The sequence below is a fragment of the Pogona vitticeps genome, chromosome 5 (assembly GCF_051106095.1).
Source record: "Pogona vitticeps strain Pit_001003342236 chromosome 5, PviZW2.1, whole genome shotgun sequence".
Lineage (NCBI taxonomy): Eukaryota > Metazoa > Chordata > Lepidosauria > Squamata > Agamidae > Pogona > Pogona vitticeps.
The window spans coordinates 102766439-102787301 of record NC_135787.1 but is presented as its reverse complement, the minus strand read 5'-3'; the positions used below and the strand labels follow the sequence as shown (position 1 = coordinate 102787301).

The following is a 20863-nucleotide window of genomic DNA, read 5'->3' as shown; positions in this document are numbered from 1 at the left end:
ATGTAAGTCAAGTCAATATTTTCCTATGAGAGTGGTTCTTAAGTCAAAATGTTCTTAACTCGAGCCGTTCTTAAGTCAAGACCCCACTGTACCTGGGATTGAACCCCAGATCGTGAGCACTGGTTTGGCTGCAGTACAGCAGTTTAACCATTGCACCAAAGCATTTATATCTGCTTTTCATTAAAATAACTTACAATAAACAATAAACAAAGTTCTGCCGATTTATCCAAACAGTAAAGTTGTAAAGTTGGTTAGGCTGGCTCATGAGTGAGCAGGAATTAAAATTGTCTCACTTTTTAAGACTGCAATATTCCCAAGTTTGCAGATCTTGAAGATATAACACAACATAACAAGTTCATAAATCACTGGCCAGAATCCTAATGGGATTTTATTCAAGAGCAGGGCTCTCCAAAGTTTTATTCTAGACCAAAGGTCCCCAAACATTTATTCTAGAGCAGGGGTCTCCAAACTTTTCACGGAGGGTCACATAATATATTTTTGATGGCTGAAGGAACATGTGTGTATGCATGCATAATGCACATGCACTGCCGCCAACTGCATGCATACACACACTCCTGCCCACCCACACTCCCACCCACCCACCTGCATGCACTCCTGCCCACCTGCATGCACACACACACTCCCGCCCACCTACTGGCATGCACCCCCGCCCACCTGCACGCACTCCCTCCTACACACCTGCTCTCTCTCTCACACACACACATTCCCACCCACACGCACACACTCCCGCCACACCCATGCACACCCACCCACACGCACACACTCCTGCCCACACCCATGCACACCCACCCACACCCACTCCTGCCCACCAGCATGAACTCCCGCCCACCCATCTGCACAGCTGTGTGCACACACTCACACACAGAGGGGCTGGATAAAAAGGCCAGGCGGGCCGGATGTGGCCCACGGACTGTACTTTGTAGACCCCTGTTTAGAGTAAGTGAACTTCCATATGTGAATTACAGTGGAAGCCAGTTACAGATGTAGATATTTAGTCACCATATTAGATACAGGCCGACCGCAGAAGAATCAGGTCCCCTCCATTCACCTATTATCAATCTCTTAAACATGAAGGGCTAAATTAAGGAAGACAGAGGGACTGGGAGAGGGGTTATTTAAATAAATTACCACTTTTATTTGACATCTCTAACTTCCTATGCCAGGTTTTCAGTAATAATTAGAGCAAAATTAGAGGCATAGCTTTGCTTTGCACAAACAATGTCTTCTAGAATAGACTACTTTTAAGGGATCTGTTGTTTCTTACCTACCAAAAAAACTGTTTAACTACCTCCCATGAAAGACTCAATTTTAAACCAAATTCCATATACAACAACTGTGTTACTGGCCCAAGATTATCGAGGGAGTTTCATGACAAATGAGGATTTGAGTCCAGATTGCCTGTGTCCCAGTTTAAAGGTCTAACCACTATCTCACACTAGCACTGTTTGTCTTCTGACTGCAATTAGCTGTTTTGGTCTCTAGATCCTAGATAATTGTACACCTGCATACATTACTGGGATTAAATATGCACACGTGCTTATAGGGTCTGGGTCAGTTGCAATCCTTTCTGGTCTACAATGGAAAAGCCACTGACATTCAAAGGAACAAATTCACACGAACATCACAGGTATATTTCCCCAGGGCTAAGAAAACAGACCATGGCTGCTATACTTCATTTTTCAGAGATTTCTAGATTAGACCAGGCTGTTTAGCTATAATCTGAAGACAGTTCAAAAGTTTCAGGCTATGAAAAGTGAACTAGTCAGTGTATTAACACATGCGAGCCAATACTGTGTTGTGTTTGCTAATCAACAATGATTAAAAAAAAATACAGTGGTGTCTCGCAAGCCGAAAGTAATTCATTCTGCGAGTAGCGCCATCTTGCGAAATTTTCATCTTTCCTATGGGAAACCTTGCAAGATGAATGATTTTCGTCTTGTGAGGCATCAGTCTTGCGAAGCACGACCAGAGAAGAAGCCATCTTGCAAGTCACCAACACGATCGCAAAAAACATTCATCTTGCAGGTTTTTCGTCTGGCAAGGCACCACTGTAACTAGAAGCTTTGAATATTGATCAATATCCAACACTCCCACTGTTACCATGGAAGCAGCTTTCATGGGCACAAGTAAGGGGCATGCAAAATCCCTTCCTTTGTCAGCTTTCCATGACCCTTACACATCCTCCAAACAGTTGGGAAACTCTCTGGGGCACATTTTCCATGCGAGAGATGTCTCAGGGCAAAGGAGCCAGAAATCCTGATGCTGCAGCCAATATTTAGTTGGATACAGGCCCCTAGTTCTTGCCTTTCAATTTTTTTGTGGTCCTGATTACCTCAAAGACTGTGCTGTTCAGTGGGTGCTTGAATCCCACAGCAATGATGAGATTTGGCTTTACATTCTTACTTAGGTGGCGGTGAGGCCTCCTAACAAAAGAGAAATGAAGACTTTAGACTGTAAATGCAATGCTCTGGATCTCCATCTATGGTCTCTTCCCTACCATCTTTCTAAAGCTTTTTATATTCATAGTGCTGAAATATTTTTATGTTTTAAATTATTCAAATAGAATGCCTGGCTGGCTAGCTGAGTAAGGCAGCTGGCTGCAGAGTCAGATGTTCTAGGTTTGGCTCTCCACTGTGCTTCTCAGGGGAAAGGCCAGCCTGTGTAGCCTTGGGCTCCCACATAGTCTCAGTGAACCCCCATAAGAAGGGAATGCTGAGCCATTTCTGGGTGCTCTAAATTTGGAAAGCTCGGAGAGGGTTATCATAAGTCAAACGGATTTGACAGCATGTAATTATTATTGTTTCTGAAATATATTTCCAATGTTCTATTTTCACATTTCAGAAAGTCTTTGTATTTTCTGACTAAAAAATTGTTTAGTTATAACTTTATTAAAATGGGCTGCTGCTGCCATTTCACGTTTCAAGCTTTTGGTTTTACTTTTTTATTGCTTTGTGTTACTTTATTGATGTTGATAGCTGCTTGTTTTAATATGTGAACTGTTGTGGGAATATACGTACAGTGGTGCCCTGCTAGATGCTTATCCCGCATGACGTCGAAATCGCTTGACAATGACATTTTTGCGATCGCTATTGTGATCGCAAAATGATGGTTCCTATGGGGGAAATCCACTTTATGTTGATTAGGAGCCTTCTTCGCGAACCGTTTGTTCACAAAACGATGTTTTTTCCGGCTCCACAAAATGGCTTCCCTCCGCAAAATGGCTTCCCTCCCTTCTCAAAATGGCTGCTTACCGGATGGAAGCTTTGCATTACAGCGAATTTGAACAGCTGATTGACGGTTCTCTATGGGCAATCTTCACTGGATGATGAGGTATTTCCCCCATTGGAACGCAATGGCCAGTTTTCAATGCATTCCAATGGGGATTTTTCCCCCCTGCTTGATGACGATTTCGCTTAACAGCGGTTTTCCTGGAACACAGTATCGTCATCAAGCGGGGCACCACTGTATTTCAAACTAAAACAAAAATGCTTTGGGGGAGTTTCTCACAATTAAAAAAAACCCTTCACACTAATACTCTCATAGTACCACTGCAGAGATACACAGTATGACTAACAGGAATAGTCTAAACTGATGAGCTGTCCATGGTACCTCAAAGCTTGACTCTGAGGCATTATACTTGTCTCTATTTATTGTATTGCATTTATATCAACAAGGCCAAATGTCTATTGATCTATGAACCACAATAGAGCCCAAAACAAAGCAAGCAAGCAAAAAAACAAAATTTTAAAACAGTAATTACATAACCCAACGCTCTATAAACTTTACCACTTTGAATATTTTGAGACTAGTTATCAATCACAATGTTTGCAACATTTATAACAAAAAGGGCTACTCCACTTCAAATGTACAGTACTTTCAAATCTGCATTGCCAAAAAAAAAAACATACTGAGATCAGGCCCAATGTTTTGTCCTGGGCACCTATATGAAAACTAAAGTCAAGAAGCAGGCATGCTTTGGATTCATCATCTCATACGAAGTGCATCCTGAAATAATCTTTCAATCATCACTGAGAACATTTGCTAGGAAGAAAGCCCTCCGATGCTGAGGCAGTGTCAGTTTTCTTAAATGAGGAGCTCATTCATTACTGAGGAAAATGCTTAATCCTAATGCTACAGGACAGCACAATCTGTTGGACAGTATTTTTACCCTTTCTTCTCTCCACAAAGCTCAAAGCAGCTTGGTTCCTTTTTTTCCTGCCCACTTTATCCTCATACATCAAATTAAGAAAGTATCTGTCTCACAGCCCTCCTGTGACTTTTGTGGTTGAGTGGCAATTTGAACCCAGATCTCCTATATCTTAATTTAACACTCTAACCACTATGCCACCACTACAGTCTCAGCTTGTTAATGGAAGTGAAAGCAAGTATACAAAAAAAAGCCACTGCCTAGTTTTCATGACCATCTCATCTGCAGTAGGTGGAAATGATTTCCATTCTGCAAACTGGGAGTGCGGCATCAAAATGTTATAGTGTAACCTCTACTTATGAACGTCCCTACCTACAAACAATCCAACTTACAAACAGCTCCGCTCGCAAAATTTTGCTTCTACTTGCGAATGGTGCTTCAACATAAGAACAAAAAAAGTGGGGGAGGTGAGGAAAGCATGAAATTTTAACTTCCAGTTGACCATTGGCCGGCAAAGCGGCTGTTTGTCTGCTACCTCACTTGTCCCAGCGGTTAGAGAGTGGATAGGGAGAGAGTCTTCAGACTGCCTAGTACTGTACTGTGCGGACTGTATTTTGGGGGGCTTTTTTAATTTTTGATTTTTTTTTATTTTTGACTTTTTTTAAACAGAGAGACTGCCTGTTCTGGGCGAGTAATACACTGTACATTATTTACTGTACTCTACAGGTTTTTCACAGCTTGGTGGGGGAGTAGGGCTAGGTGGGGGGGTTGTGTTTCTGTGCCCTGAAGGGTCTTGCAGTGTGAATTTAAAATGTGAAAAGTAGACTGTAATATTAAATTAAAATTAAATGTGAAAATTAGACTGTAATTTTAAAATGTAAAATTTATTTATTTATTTTTGCATTCTGTGGCTTCTAGGGTTTGTGTGCTGTGACCTCTCTGTTGTTTTAATATGTGTAGGTTTAAAATGTGACTCCAAAGTCTTTTTTTTTCCTTTGGGGATCTGTTTGCTGTAATAATGGTTGCTGGTTGTTGATGCAGGCTGGCTGTACAATGCAGTTTAGACTCCACAGACTTTTTTTCTTAAAATCAGAAAATATTCTGTGAAGGGCTGTGCTGGCTGTTGATGCAGGCAGGCTGTACAATGCAGTTTAGACTCTTTTTTTGTGATGATGAGTTCTGTACTGGAATAATGCTTGCTGGATTCTGTGACTTCTAGGGTTTGTGTACTGTGATCTGTCTTTTGTTTTAAAATGTGTGTTTAAAATGTGGTTCCAAGATCTGTCTCTTTTAAAATCAGAAAACTGTGGTGTTTGTTGATGCAGACAGGCAGGCAGGCTTTAAAATTGAGTTTAAAATTGAGTTTTAAAATGGAGTCTACTGTAGACTCAAGGCTCTGTCCCCCACCCCATCTTCTCTCTCTCTTCTCTCTTTTTGTGCTTAACAGCACAAACCTTTGTCTGAGGGGTCTTTGTGCCCCAGTGATGATCTTCTTTCTTTCTTTCCTCTTTTCCCCATTGTTCCTTCCCTCCCTCCCCCCCTCTCCTTTCCTGCCCCCTTTTTTAAGTTAAAAGGTGCTTGGTTGTCTTTAAAAGGTGCTTGTTTTTAAAGGTGTTCTGTTTAGAAGGTGTTCCCTCCCCCCCCTCGTTTCCTGACCTTTTTTTGACCTAAGTTCATCTTAGGTCAAAAGAAGAAAAATTATCCCCCTAGTGGTAGAGTACGGATTAACCGGCTTTGCATTAGTTCCTCCCACAATTATGTATTAGTTCCTATGGGAACTAATGCTTCAATTTAAGAACAGCGCCTCTAGATAAGAACCAAAAACAGCCAGAACAGATTAAATGGTTTTCAGTGCATTCCTATGGGAAATTTTGCTTCTATGTACGAATGTTTCAACTAACGAACATCTTCTGGGACGGATTAAGTTTGTAAGTAGAGGTTCCACTGTATATATAAGCAAACAAATTGGGAAGCAGAACTGGCATAGCACTTGGTATTTCCACCTGGGTCCACCACAGTTAGTCTAATTGGGCCTCCTTTAGAGCTTTGAAGTGCCATTTTTGTCTAGCCACCATTTTAAATTCCCACCATGAGCCAGACTAGTGCAAGGTTAGAGACATGTGGGAAAGCTGAATGACAACTAGACCCAACTGTTAAGTCTTGCTCCTGACACCACCTAGAACAGTGTTGTCAGCCTCTACTACCACATTATGAAGTTGCCGGGGCGCAGCTGAAGTTGGGCCCATCAACACTGGAGCCAAGCCTCTCTAGTAGGTAAAAGGCAGCACTTTGTTTCTCTTTTTGGAAATGATTGGTGCTTTGGATACCACAACTAAGATTAGCAGCATGATTTTCCTAGGAGATGTTGCTCTATCCAGCTGTTGTTGTTGTTGTTGTTTAGCCATGTCCGACTCTTTGTGACCCCATGGACCAGAGCATGCCAGGCCCTCCTGTCTTGCACTGCCTCCCGGAGTATTGATACCCAGTCTCTTCCATACACGAGCATGTGAATTTTGAAGGTAAGTACATTTTGTATTCAAGAGATCAGCCCATGTACTTTACTCTCTGCTACAGTGGTTGCCATGTGAATTACTATTTGTGAGAGATTATTATAGCAAATTGTCCCACACAAATGCTCAGAATACAAAATCAAACTGCTCTAAAGCAACTTACTCACTTCAGTGGGGGGAAATGGCAAATTCTCAAATAACATTTTCTCCTGAGAGCTGTCAGCTTTACATATCCTGATGGATTTTTATTTTAAAGATAAAAATTTTATATAACAAAATTATGCTATGTAGAATTTAAAAGATTGCACCATAGCCATGCTTTGTTTAAATCATGATTACGTGTGTCCTCCTCAGAGTAATTGCAGGAGATATTACCACACCAGGGATAAGGGACAACTCTCATAACCTTTTTGTCAGCATGGTCTCACAGCTCTATAGCATCCTGGTTCTGGGATTCTGAGAGGTGAGTTAAAAAAATTACTTCTCAAATCCTTCCCGGGGGTTACAGAAGATGACATTTCTCTCCAGTTATTTTAGTATTCTATTTTATATTTTTGTCTTTGTTAAATGAATTAAAGGTCACTATCCATAGAGTTATCCCACTAGCTCTAGCACACAATTTTCAAACCTGGGGGTCTCCAAGTGTTTTCTGGGGGTTGACATGGTTATTTTTAGTTGCAATTATTTTTATATTTATTATATTAAATATGGTACACACAATATTGTTTTATTTTATCCTCTTAATTCACAGGTGCAACATAGAGTTCTTAGTTATTTCTGTACTCCTTGGGTGGATTCTCCTTTTATGCATCTGCATAATTTCTACCCCCTCTGAAAGAGCCACTCTTGCTCTCTTCTCTCTGTTCCTCTGCTTCTACCTTTGGAGGAGTGATATAATCCCTTCAGATTGCAGCATTACCCTGGATCCAATATGCCTGGATGAGGAGCGTGTGCAGTGAACACCAGGAACACTGACACCCAAGATGGTGTCAGGATTGAAAAGTTACTGCAGCGGTAGCAGTGCTTTTCACTCTGCCTGAGTCCCTGCACTTCTTGGTGTGGCAATGGAGGCAAAGTGCAGAGAAAGGGGATCTGGGTGGGGAGATGTCTCTGAGTCTTGGAGGAGGAAGGCAAGAGGGGCAAAAAGGTAGTGGAAGAGAACCAGGGAAGGAGGTGGGGCATGAGGTGGTGCCCATGGAGGGAGATGTTTATTTGGGCCCAAGGGGGAAGATCTCTTCACTGAGGGGGCATTTTTGGAGGGAGGGAAGGAGACATGAAGGGAGGGTCATTTTCATCTCCAAAAAAGTAAATTAAACTCAAAGTTTACTGACATTTTTTCCTTCTCAAATTTTATCTGGTAGAGACAGATTTAAAGCCCTCCCACAATTAATTAATTGTTTGTTTGTTTGTTTGTTTAATTAATTAATTAATTAGTTAGTTAGTTAGTTAATATGCCACCCACACTACCCAAAGGTCTCTGGGTGGCTTACAACATTTAAAATACAATAAAAATTCATTTAAAATGCAATAAAAATAACCTTATATAAGGTTAGAATTATATTCTGAAAAAATCTATTTTAATGTGTTTTCTCTCCCCATTAAAATGTCTTTTTATGCAACTGTGGTGGTGTGGGCTCACAGGTTGGTTATTATAAAAGGACTTGGAAAAGATTGGGAAGCACTGCACTAGCACATGTACATACTGTAGCAATAGTAGAAGGCTATTTCTAAACAGCAAGGTGGAAACGAGAAATCCAACACAGTTTTTCCTTGTACAACCTTAAGGCAGTGTCACTGGGCTAAATCTAGGGTTGCACAGGCAGTGAGGACCTAGTGCCATGGTGCCATTGCCCTCCTTGTCTCTTAGTTGTCGTCCAATCCACCCCAAAGTGGCTTGGAGGGTTTCACAGGCCTCCTGGCAATTTTTGCATGCACACAGGGGAATTCAGTGAGAAATGGGATTGCACCCCTTCATATTCACCACTAGAAATCCAGCAACAGATTCTGCTCTTTGTCTTTTTGTTTCTAACAAATATATATCGATAAACATGCAAACAAGCATGCAATGGAATGCCCTCATTTGTAAGAACAATGAGAGTAACTCAATCAATGGATGGGGCCTATTTTGGCCTGTAGCAGAATGTGGTCCCTTAATGCATCCAGCTGCTATCACTTGCAGAACTAGAAAAATCCAGCATAACTCTGCTAATGCACTGGGTTTCTCCACTGGTGGTACCTAGGAGTCAAATCTTACACTAAGGCAAAATGTGTATTTCACGTTACTACTACATTTCCCCACAACTCCCTCAAAGATCCATGCCTAAGTACTCAGATTTACCAGTGAAACATGTATTCAGTTCCTGATTACCAATAAGGCAAAAACAATTAGATTTCCAACATGCGGAGTGAGGCAACTTCAAGCTAGACTAAACAGATCTAGTTTATATTTTAACAGTGCTCTGCTTCCAATGACATTCACTAGTTTGAATCTTGGATTTAGGCTAAAATACAAATCAAATTCTGAAATCCACCCACCCACCCTTCCCCAGAGGACCTCAGTGAGCAACTTAGGATCCAAGGTGTTAAGAATAAGACTTCAGAAAATATCTGGTGCATTATATTATATTATATTATATTATATTATATTATATTATATTATATTATATTATATTATATTATATTATATTATATTATATTATATTATATTCAAGCATGCTGAGGCTTCCCAACTCACTCTACAATATTTTCTGGCATGGCCTGCTAACATTGGTAGGAAACTTACCAAAAATAAACCTTTCCTGACATCATTCCACTTTTCCAAGACGATGATAGCTCTATTCTAGCAAATACATTGTTTTCATGGCCACACTGCTTCAGCTATTAAAAAAAGGCCATGATCTGTGCCTTGCTGAACTAGAAGTCCTGGAAGAGGGGTACGTAAATCCTTCTCTTGGACATGGGGGGGGAAATGTCTTTTGAGAAGATGTTATTCACAACTCTTCCTCTGCTTTTTTTATGCTAGTATACATTTGCATGAGCTTCACTAAGAATCAAACCAAGAAGCAGGCTTTGGGAATCTGGAAGATTCTTTCCCATGCCAGAGATGTTAATTAAGGAAGGAAAAAGGTAGTATCAGTGTATCGGTCCCTATAGAGCAGGGGTCTCAAACTCAATTTACCTGGGGGCCACTGGAGGCCGAGTCTGGGTGAGGCTGGGCCACATCAGATTTTCTGCCAAGTGGAGCAAGAGCCTGAGGAAGCAGCCCAGCTGGGAGACAGGCGGGCTGGCTGGCAGGCTGCAGTTCAAGATGGAGGGTGCAAGAGGCGCTGCCTTGGGAGAGAGCCAGTGAGCGAGGCGAGGCTTTTTTTTTACTCTTGATAGCAGAGGACACGTGGGCGCTTCGGGGGCAGACAAGACGGGGGCCACAAACTATCGTCCGGCGGGCCGCAAATGGCCCCCGGGCCACATGTTTGAGACCCCTGCTATAGAGGGACACTACAGGGCAGATGTAGGCACAGCAATGAAGGGCAGTTTAGTAAAGGAATAACTTTATATCAAAGCTATTATTTTACTTAGTGAACAATAATAGCTTAAGAAGAGCTCCTTCTGCTTCACTCTGAAGTGCATATTATGTCAAGTATTTCTAGATGTAAAATGAGGATGGCATGCTCCTTGATTTTCAAAAAGGAAAAGAAAATCTTTATGCTTTCTGAATTTTTGTGCACTTGAATCATAAGGATTTCTTTCTCTCTCTCTCTTTCTTTAAGTAATTCAATAGCTTTGAACTTTATTGAATACCTGTTTCTATCCAGAGAAAAGTGTGGGTTCAGATAACCCACAAATAAAACAGAGTCAACTTCCTAATGACTTGTCACATTAACCTTCTTTGCTCATTTCAAAACCAAATCTACAGCAGTAGTCTTCTTACATAGACCTTTGAAGAGACGGTGAACTGCTGTGTTGCTTCCTTTAAATTACATCACAGGAATGGGCACATCCAAAGCATTTCTGTGTTCCTTTACAGGTGATAACATGGGGAACATTTCCTGACAATGCATTAGAAGCCCCTTCTTCAGCAACCAGTCAATTGCCAGAGGCCCCGCTGAACAAAAAGACCTTTGCTCCAGGTAGGAATCAAAAAATGAACCCTCCCACAACAGCATTTCTCCAAAGTGCTACCCCCTCAACATATCTCTAATGAGAAGGAAATGGAGGATGAAGGAGATGGATTTCCTTACCCAAAGGAAGACAATTTAGAGCATGTTACCATAGTCTCTCAAGACTGAAGGATGCCTACGAAGCCTACGAATTGTATTTATTGTACTGTAAATTTATCCTCACTGCACTTTATGATTTCTGCCCTTATGTATTGATGTTGTTATTTGCTATTTTGTTACTTTGTTGTTTTATGTTATTTGTTGTAAACCGCCCAGAGTGGCCTTGGCTGCCAGATGGGTGGTATATAAATCAAATAAATAAATAAATAAATAAATAAATAAATAAATAAATAAATAAATAAATAAATAAATAAATTTTGCCAGGACTTCTCCCCCACAAGAAGAAAGAAGGTGATTATATTAGAGGATATAAATATAATAGTATTTAAGGTGCCACATGTTTTTGTCTTTTTTATTTTGTTTTGTTTGTTTGGATTTTGCCTGATACAGTCGTGCCCCGCTTTACGATTACCCCGCATTACGACAAATCTGCTTCACGATGATGTTTTTGCGATCGCTTTTGCAATCGCAAAACGATGGTCTAAATAGGGTTTTTTTCACTTTGCGATCATCAGTTCCCTGCTCCAGGAACTGATTCTTTGCAAAACGATTTTTTTAAACAGCTGATCGGCGGTTTCAAAATGGCTGCCGGGTAATCAAAATGGCTCCCCGCTGTGTTTAGGGACGGATTCCTCGCTATACAGGCACCGAAAATGGCCACCGTATGGAGGACCTGTGCTGGACGGTGAGTTTTTAGCCCATTGGAACGCATTGAACGGTTTTCAATGCGTTTCAATGGGCTTTTATTTTCGCTTTATGACGTTTTCACTTAACAGCGATTTTCCTGGAACGGATTATCGCCGTTAAGCGAGGCACCACTGTATACGGTATTAGAGGACTAGCTTTAAGAGAGGAGGAGGGAAAGTGAGGAAGAAGAGGCGGGGTCATGCCAACAGCCTTCAGTAGCTATCTCAGAAACACAGGCCATTTTCCAGGACCCTCCAAGCCAGGCATTGAGGAACCAGTCCCTCAGGACAGCTTCACCAAGCAGCATCTCTCCTGAGTAGCTGGGGCCTGCCAGGGGAGAGAACGTGTGTGTGGCAAATTTGCTACTTTCCACCACCTGAGGCCACTGAGAACCAGCCCTAGCAGAAGGACGACAGAGAGGGTGCTACCATTTCCCTTGTCAGAAGGAAGGTCTACAGTCTGGGAGCAGCTGCCAAGAAAACCCTTTCTCATATCTCCTCCTCTGAAGGTGGCGGATCATAATTTATGAAATATACAAAGAGTATTGAAGTGACTGAGGAAGTGGACTTGTTCATGAAAGCTCACATTAAAATATAGCAGTTAGTATCTGAGGTGCCTGAATGTTTTAGTCATCTTTGTTTTTTAATTTTTTTAACTTTTTGCTTAATATCCAAAGAGATCTGTCTCATCATGTTGACCAAAATGTTGGTGCATGACAGATATTAACAACACAGCTTTCTGTAATATCTTATGGGTATAAAATAGCTATCTCCCTTCACAGACACTGTATCCTAAACAACTCTTAACGTTCCTGTAATAGCCAAATCTACCTAGCATATAGCTCATCACCCTGGCTAAGACCTTGTAATTTACTGACTAATAGCCGCACTCCTATATTAATGAATGAACCACTGTCACATTGTCTGTTCCTGTATCCTCACCTGGACAGAACTGTTACCACCACAGGGGAAAATATAAGGGACATGTATTTGCACCCCTTGGGTCTGAACAAGTGGATTTTGATTCACAAAAGCTCACAGTAAATAAACATGTTAGTCTTTAAAGCGCCACAGTATGTTGCCTTTTCTTCTCTCTCCCACTTTATTTTTGGCATTATGTACAATATTCTGTGTAAGCTCGTCATTGCATATTAAAACACACTCTTCATCCAAGGTTTCCAGCTGGCAAGAAATAAGGTTTTATTTCAATTACCGTACTTCTGTGAGGCTCACAGCCAGTGATGGGCAGGAGGCTCAAAATTTAGGCTTAAGTACCATTAACGGTACTTTTTTCCCTGCCAATGTCCATGCCAAAATACATTGCAACAGATTCCAGTTTTCTTTGTCCATGTGTGTGGACACACAATGACAAACAGCAAGGAATTGTGAAGATTGTGAGCATGGACAGAGTTCCTACTCCAGTCCTCTGAAGATGCCGGCCACAGAGACTGGCGAAACATCAGGAAGAACAACCTTCAAAACACGGCCAAAGAGCCCGAAAAAGCCACAACAACCATCAGGTCCCGGCCCTGAAAGCCTTCTAGAATTCATTGTGAAGATGAATCGAGTGCTTGAGAAAGAGAGAAGGCATGTGAAAGTAGGAGAAGATTCCAAGTTCTTCCAATATGCCAAGAAAAAAGAGCAGCAGCTTAAATCTAGCAGGCAGTTTCTGGTTCCTGCCTCTTTTTTTGCTGCTTCTCCTGTGACTGGATGCCAAGCCTGGGCTGCTATAGTTAGTTCTTTTCCTTCCAACAGTCCTCAAGAATTACTGCCAGGAAAAAAATGATCCCTCTATCACTACTTCAGGTTCCCATATCTTTCCCATGTAAAGTGAGAGTCAAATCAGAATATATTGATAGGCTGTCAGTACACACTAACAGCAATTCTTATTCCACAAAGAATCATGTCTAAGCTATCAGACTTACAAATGAAGCCCATGTTTACCTCCCAATAACCAATTATGAAACAAACCAAGCTAACATGCAAGACACTTTCAGTATGCAAGAAGCTTCTGCTTCTAACAAACCTACATTGCATAATTTAAGTTAAACCTACTCAACCCCTGAATTTTTGCACTCAAAATTCAGTACAGAGAACTGGAAGAGCTGGTTTCATGTCCTGCTCCCAACTCAGAGATTCTTTCTTCCTTCAGTTTCTCTGTGTTAAGCAGAGAGTTATAACAGCGCTAGGCAGAAACATTTGCAGAAGAACAGGGTATGAATGAACCCAGGTAATCTGGTCAGAGGATCTGTAGTCCTCTGACAGAAAACAAGATGTAAACAAATTCATAATATTTAGTCATCCTTGAAATTAAGGAATTTACATGTCCAGAAAAACAATAAGGTTTAACAATTAACAGGAAGTATGTGTTCAGTATTTCAGATTATACGTTAGCCATAACATCTTCCTGTGCATAGAAGAGCATTTGTTAAAAGACTTCAGAAAACTGCAGAAAGAAATTTATTTTCTCTTGCTAATATCATTATTTTTTCAACATATGTCTCTTTACTATTCTTTTTCATTTACAAATTGACCTTTTAGAGGCATTACCAAATGAATTCCTTCTAATTTTAGATCAGATTAGTTCTTTTCCTTCCATCTCTCAAGACTGCTAGATCACCTGTAACATGGAGGAATTGTTATCTTACAAACTGAATAGCGACCCTGTTTTATGACTCTTCCCCTAAGCTATGGGTTGCAATTCTCCAGTACAGTTGCCGTAAGTGTTATGGGCATCAGCCACCTTTGAACTTCCCTATGGCACCCTGTAACTTTCCAAACATGCCTGCTCCTGGGAACAGCAAACTGTCAAGAGGCTGGCAGTCACCACAGATTAGGAGAGTCTCCCAAATTGCCTGTGAATCATACATACCTCATGAGGCACAAATTGGACTTTCCTAAACTTCTCACCAAAGATGCCAACATGAATTTGACCAAACTCCAGGAGGCAGTGGAAGACAGGAAGGCCTGGCGTGCTCTGGTCCATGGGGTCACAAAGAGTCGGACACGACTTAATGACTAAACAACAAACTTCTCAAGTAACAATAAATAGGGAAGGAATCAGTCTATCCTCTCGGGGAAAAATGTGATCCTTGTTTATGACATCTTGTTCAGCAATAATAATCATATTTAGCATTTATATATCACATTACAAGTACTCAAAGGGCTTCACATGCATTAGGACATTAAACCTTGCAGGAGCCCTATTATAAGCATGGAAGAGGTGCTGAAAACAAAAGAAGAGAGACTTTCCTAAAGCACCTGTGTAAATTGATGGTTAAACCTAAATTTTATCTGCAGAACTACTCGGTTCATATGTGTAGACTTACTTGGGAAAATCCACCACTGAACTCTATAGAAAATAAGCCCCACTGGACTCAATGGGGCTTTCTTTCAGATATGCACACACAGAATTGCACAGTTAAGTGGCTAACAGTTCATTGTTTGGTTTGGTTTGATGTTTGTTTTTAGAATGTACATGCCATTTTTATAGCATACAAATAAAAAAGAAGAAGAAAAAAACTGGCTGCCTAAAACTGTATAGTGATACTACCTGCCATGGCCTGAGAATGAAAGAAATCCCAGTGCACTGGTGACACCAATGAGAAAGCTGAGCCTTAGCTCATCAAACAGATTTCCATGGACAAGACACCCACAGCATGACTTTAGGTGATGATCTAGGGGCTTTTTTCTGTGGCTGCTCCCACAATATGGAACTTTCTCCCTCAGGAACTACGATTGGCCCTTTCCCCCCTTTCCTTCTACCAGCAGGGGGAAATATGCCCTTTTAGAGAGGCTTTTAGGGAGCCAAGAAGCAATTAAAATGGGGATGTCTTCAAAAATTTAGTTTTTAACTGATGTTTTAAATATGTATATATTATAGTTTTTAAAATCTAAATTAATATATTTTAAGTTCAGTAGTTGGTTTTAAATGTTTTTGCTTTGATTTGCTTGAATCCTCCATCCAGCATGATAAGTGGCTGGATTATTTATTTATTTATTTATTTATTTATTTATTTATTTATTTATTTATTTATTTAATCTAACTTATATGCCGCCCACACTACCCGAAGGTCTCTGGGTGGCTTACAACATTTAAAATACAATTAAAAGGCAAAATAATAGTAAATAAAAATAAAAAAATTAAAAATAAAATTATGGAGCAATAATCCAAAAAAGACACCTATCCAAATTCTTTAGCAGCAGCAGTAGCTATAAAGCAGCAGTAGCAGCCAAAGTAATAGTAAAAAGAACAATAATATAATGCTTCTACTAAGACTGGTCCTCTAATATATTCATGGAATGTATCACAGGAGAAGATAATCAATGTCATAACTCTGAGTGCTGCAAGAAAGGTTTGTAAGATCCACTCTATAGTGTTCATATTTAATTGTGCAACCTACAGACTGCTGTGGAAAACAGCATGACACAGTGAGGGAGAGGGTGCAATGAGAAACACATGGGCACTAGAACCTCATGAATGCAGCTATTAAAAAGTTGATGTTAGAAGTATCAGTGGAACGTGAAACATTAAATGCATTCAACACTCCAGCAGAGATGCCCATTCTTCTCATGCATGCTTCTTGCCTTTTTGCTGTACAGAGTATGCATGTTTCATGTAGACAAGGCCTAAGGGAAAGAGGGAATTCAAATAAGATGTGCCATAGCTCAGCTGTCTGTGTCAACCTGATTATCCTTTCATATATTCAAGATTTACAAATGGATCACGTGTGCCTTCATTCTGAAAATGCCCTTGTCTACATGACAGTCAGCAAATCCCAAGCTATAGGCCTCTCAAGGACGCTTCTTTGTGCAAAAAGGTGGCCTGATCTTGATAAGGGAATCCCTCCAGTTTCTGAAAATGTAGTGACAAGGATAGCCAATTGATCATTGTGTCTGTGCATGTGCAGTAAGTCTTGTTTTGAAAATTAGTTTTGACCTTTTAATTCAGTTGCACATACATGCACAAGTATGAATTCAGCTATTCTGTGGTGTCCCTGATGTCTTTTCTCCTTAATAAAAACACAAAATGTTAATCTCTTTCCCTTTCGTGGAACAGTATCTCCATGGCCCCCTTCTGGCCTATATTGGGATTTTCTTACGCTTTTTATTATGCAAATATTACCTGCAATGCCTTGAGCTTTTCATTTTTACATGCCAGTTTTGCTAGTGGCTGTAGTCATGTTTAATATACACAGATGTTTATATCCCGACAGGAAAATTCCTGGATCTTGTTTTCCCTCAAAATCATGAGTTTATATTTTCCTTCTCGATGATGGGGAGAAGCCAAAATTTCAACTCAAGGTATGTGAAAATTGGGGTCCAAAGGTAACTAAATTTTCCATTTTGTTCAAAAACTTTAGGGAGGCTTTCAGCAAGCCAGTCTGTAGTTTGAACTCAATTCCAGTTAAATATACGTAGGATCAAACTGCCCAGTGACTTTATAATGTCAGGTCCAGCGTAAGGTAATCTAATGTGTGGATACTCCAGATGATTAATTCCCAATAAGAACTGCATTTTAGTGGGTGTCAGTACTTCATTCCAATTCCCTTTCCCTTCTCATTTTTTACATCCTATATATTTTGTTTTTGGGAGGGAAGGAGGGAAAGACGGGCTCTTTTAACATAATTTCATCCACTTCTCCAGTCTTGTCCGGCTGGTGACCTCCAGTTCTAAAAACAAAAAACAAACAAACAAAAAAAAAAACCCACACCTTTTTAAGGCTTCAAGTGAGTTCAGGACAAACTAGTGATGGAGGTCAAGATTGCAGAGGAAGGACATGTAGAAGCCTATGGGTGTATCTACACTGTACAGTTGTAGCAGTTTGATTCCACTGCTGTGGCTTCATTCCGGGATTGCCAGTTAGGGTCTTAGCATTAGAACCTACAGCACAGAATTCTAAGTAGTTCAACAAACTTTTGCCCCCCTGGATTCCATAGGAAGAAGCCATGGCAGTTAAGTGGAATCAGACTGCTGTAACTGGGTATATATTATCTCAAAATGAAGAAAGAGTAGTGTCCAGTGACTGTTTGCTAGGCCACAGAGAAGAACTCTGGAGGATAGATCCACCCTGTAAAGTTCTAGGCACCTTAGCGGCCAAGCCAGTACTGGTGAATTAGTCAGGATGGGATCTGGCAGTGAAACTGTCAGTCTCAACAATGAGCACATGTTTAGCCCATCCTCATGCAAAATGACCATTTAAAACACTATAATCATTATCAGTATGTTTAGTATATTTTTAAAAAGGTAACAAAATAGAAACTTTAAAGTTGTACATTAATACTTACTTCTAGGTGCAGATTCCCCTTCCCTAACAATGGGTGGGATCTGTGTGCTTAGACGCAAGCACCTGCACCTACTATAAAGTGATTAAGGGTGGTCCTGCAGTGGGGGAAAATCCATAATAAAATGTTATTCTCCAACTGTGGTAGTAGCAGTAAGACATTGAAAGGTGTTCTATCACATCTCATAGCAGCTGAACAGCTTGGGTCCAAGCAATCTAAAAGACCGTACAGTGGTGCCCCGCATGACAACGATAATCCGTCCCACTGAAATAGCTGTTTAGCGAAATCATCCTCATGTGAAATCATCCGTTTCCCCACTGGAATGCATTGAAACCCAATGGGGAAAATACCTCGTTGTCCAGCGAAGATCGCCCATAGGGAAGCCATTTTGTGAGCGCCGATCAGCTGTAAAAATGGCTGTCCTGCGAAGAATGGATCTGGAAAACACAGGGCAGCCATTTTGCGAAGCCAACGATCAGCTGTAAAAATCGTCATCTTGCGAACAAACGGTCCGCGAAGCACAAACCAAATCAACGCCCAGCGAAATTCCCCCATTGGACTGACTGTTTTGCGAATCGCTATAGCAATCGCAAAAAGTCATTGTTATGTGGATTCGTCATTTTGCAAGGTACGACTGTATTCCCTTTATGAGCCTACTTAGGTATTAAGATCATCAGGAAAGGCCTTTCTCTCAGTTCTAACCCCTATACAGGTGTTTTTGGTAGGGACACGGGAGACGGTCTTCTGTGTCGCTGCTCCCAAACTCTGGAACTCCCACCTACAGGAGGCCAGGCTGGCCCCGTCTTTCCTATCCTTCTGCAAGCAGGCAAAGATCTTTCTCTTCAGGTAGGTTCTCCTTTAAATGATGGGTTGACCAAGGGGATTTTTAAAAGGGATTATTTTATTCTTGTTATTTTACTTGTGTTTTTAATATTGTTCTTATTATAAGTGTTAATATATCTGTTCAATGCTTTCAAATATTGCAATAATCTATTATTTAACTTTTAATTTTGTTTCTTTTAATACTGTAAGCTGTCTTAGATCCTTTAGGACAGGGGTCTCAAACATGCGGCCTGGGGGCCATTTCCGGCCCCCCAGATGATAGTTTGTGGCCCTCACCTTGCCTGCCCCGCCCAAAGCGCCCACACATCCTCTGCTGTCAAGAGTAAAAAAAAAGCCTTGCCTCGCTCGCTGGCTCTCTCCCAAGACAGCACCTCTTGAACCCTCCATCCAGAACTGCAGCCTGCCAGCCAGCCCACCTGTCTGTCAGCTAAGGAAACTCCTGGGCGGCTTCCTCAGGCTCTTGCTCCGCTTGGCGGAAAATCTGATGCGGCCCAGCCTCACCCAGACTCTGCCTCTAGCGGCCCCCAGGTAAATTGAGTTTAAAACCCCTGCTTTAGGAGAAAGGCAGCATACAAATAAAGAAATGGTATCTGGGAAAAACTATTCTATCAGGGTAGACAACTGACTCAAAAAACTACCAGTGAATCATTATGGGACAACACCACAGATTTTGCACGATAAACTGAACACATCTAAGAAGAAAAGCACTGTCTACAATGTATTATCTCCCCTAAATATGAAGGTATTCAATGTGGTGTAGTGGACAGAGTGATAGACTAGGAGTCAGGAAGCCTGGGTTCAAATCACTGCTTAGCCATGGAAACTCACTTTGTTTGCGGAAATGGTAAAGCCACTCCTTAAATATATCACTTAGCTTGAAAAAGTATTAAGGTTGCTATAAGTCAATTTTGACTTCATAGCACATAAAATATACAAATAAAAAGTGTAATTTAATTTTGAAAAATCATTCAGAAAAATGCATTATTGTAACATAAGCATGAGACTGGGGAAAAGCACATGCACTTCCTCAAAGACCTTTACTATGCTTCCCATGAGCGTGTAGAATAATCTCCATTAATTGACATCCTTTCCCCTTTTATTATCCATGCAAGCAACAAGAAAGGAGGAATCTGTGTCAGGATTGTGGGGGGGGGGGGCATAAAGAGAAGTTTGTTTGTGTTTATGGCCACCAAACCCCAAGTCAGCATCACATGCAACTCTTAAAGCTAAAAATGCTGTGCATGTCTGTTATAACACAACACCTTTAACTCTAATCTATAAATATCATATAATAGAAAGTTGTACACCAACACATTTCCTATGGAGGAAACATCAAATACTAAATTCCATGAGACCAACAGATAACAATAGAAACACATTTTTATTCTAATCCATGAGTTTCAGCCTCCAACTCACAACTCTGGTCTGCTTACAAAAGTCAAATACAAACTCACAGCATAAACCCAGAACTATACATATAATTATACAATAACAGAAGCAGACATAAGCATAACATAACAAACATATTATGGACAGTGACTGCTAAATAAAAAAACAACAAGGTAGATTAGGAAATCTCTCAGATGGGGAGGACGTTCCTGAATGCCTCTTTGAATAGCACCATTTCAGCCTGCTTCCTGAAGGACAGAGGGGAGGAAGCTTGGTGTACATCAACAAGCAGTGAGTTCCACAGTGTTGTGGCCGCCACTGAGATTGTCCGGTCTGTGGTAATTGTTTTCCACGCTTCCCTCAGGAGAGCCACTCGCAACAATAAAACCTGGTATGTTTGGGTGGGTCTGGATACAAGATCTTAGGGAGAGGTGCTCCAAGAGGTCCCAAGGTCCCAAACCATTTAGGGCCTTATAAAATTAGCACTTTGAATTTGGCATAGAAGCAGACACAGAACCTGCATTTTGCACCTACTGCAACTCCTGTATCACTGTCAAAGACAGCCCCATATAGAGAGCATTGCATAGATTTTTCATAGCAGCAAGCAGCAGATACTCAGGAAAAAATATTAACTGAGCCTATCACATAGCTAAATATTAATCTGAATTCTTGCCATTATTTCAGCCCCTTGGGGGAATCTCACCAT

General features: G+C 40.8%; 1 long non-coding RNA gene across 1 annotated transcript; it reads left to right on the top strand.

Annotated features, from left to right (window-relative positions):
* The first annotated feature begins 974 nt into the window (after positions 1 to 974).
* Positions 975 to 11211, top strand: LOC144589481 (uncharacterized). The gene is made up of 2 exons (XR_013545622.1): positions 975 to 6687; positions 10703 to 11211. It is a non-coding gene; the product is annotated as an uncharacterized LOC144589481 (long non-coding RNA).
* The last annotated feature ends 9652 nt before the right edge of the window (positions 11212 to 20863 follow it).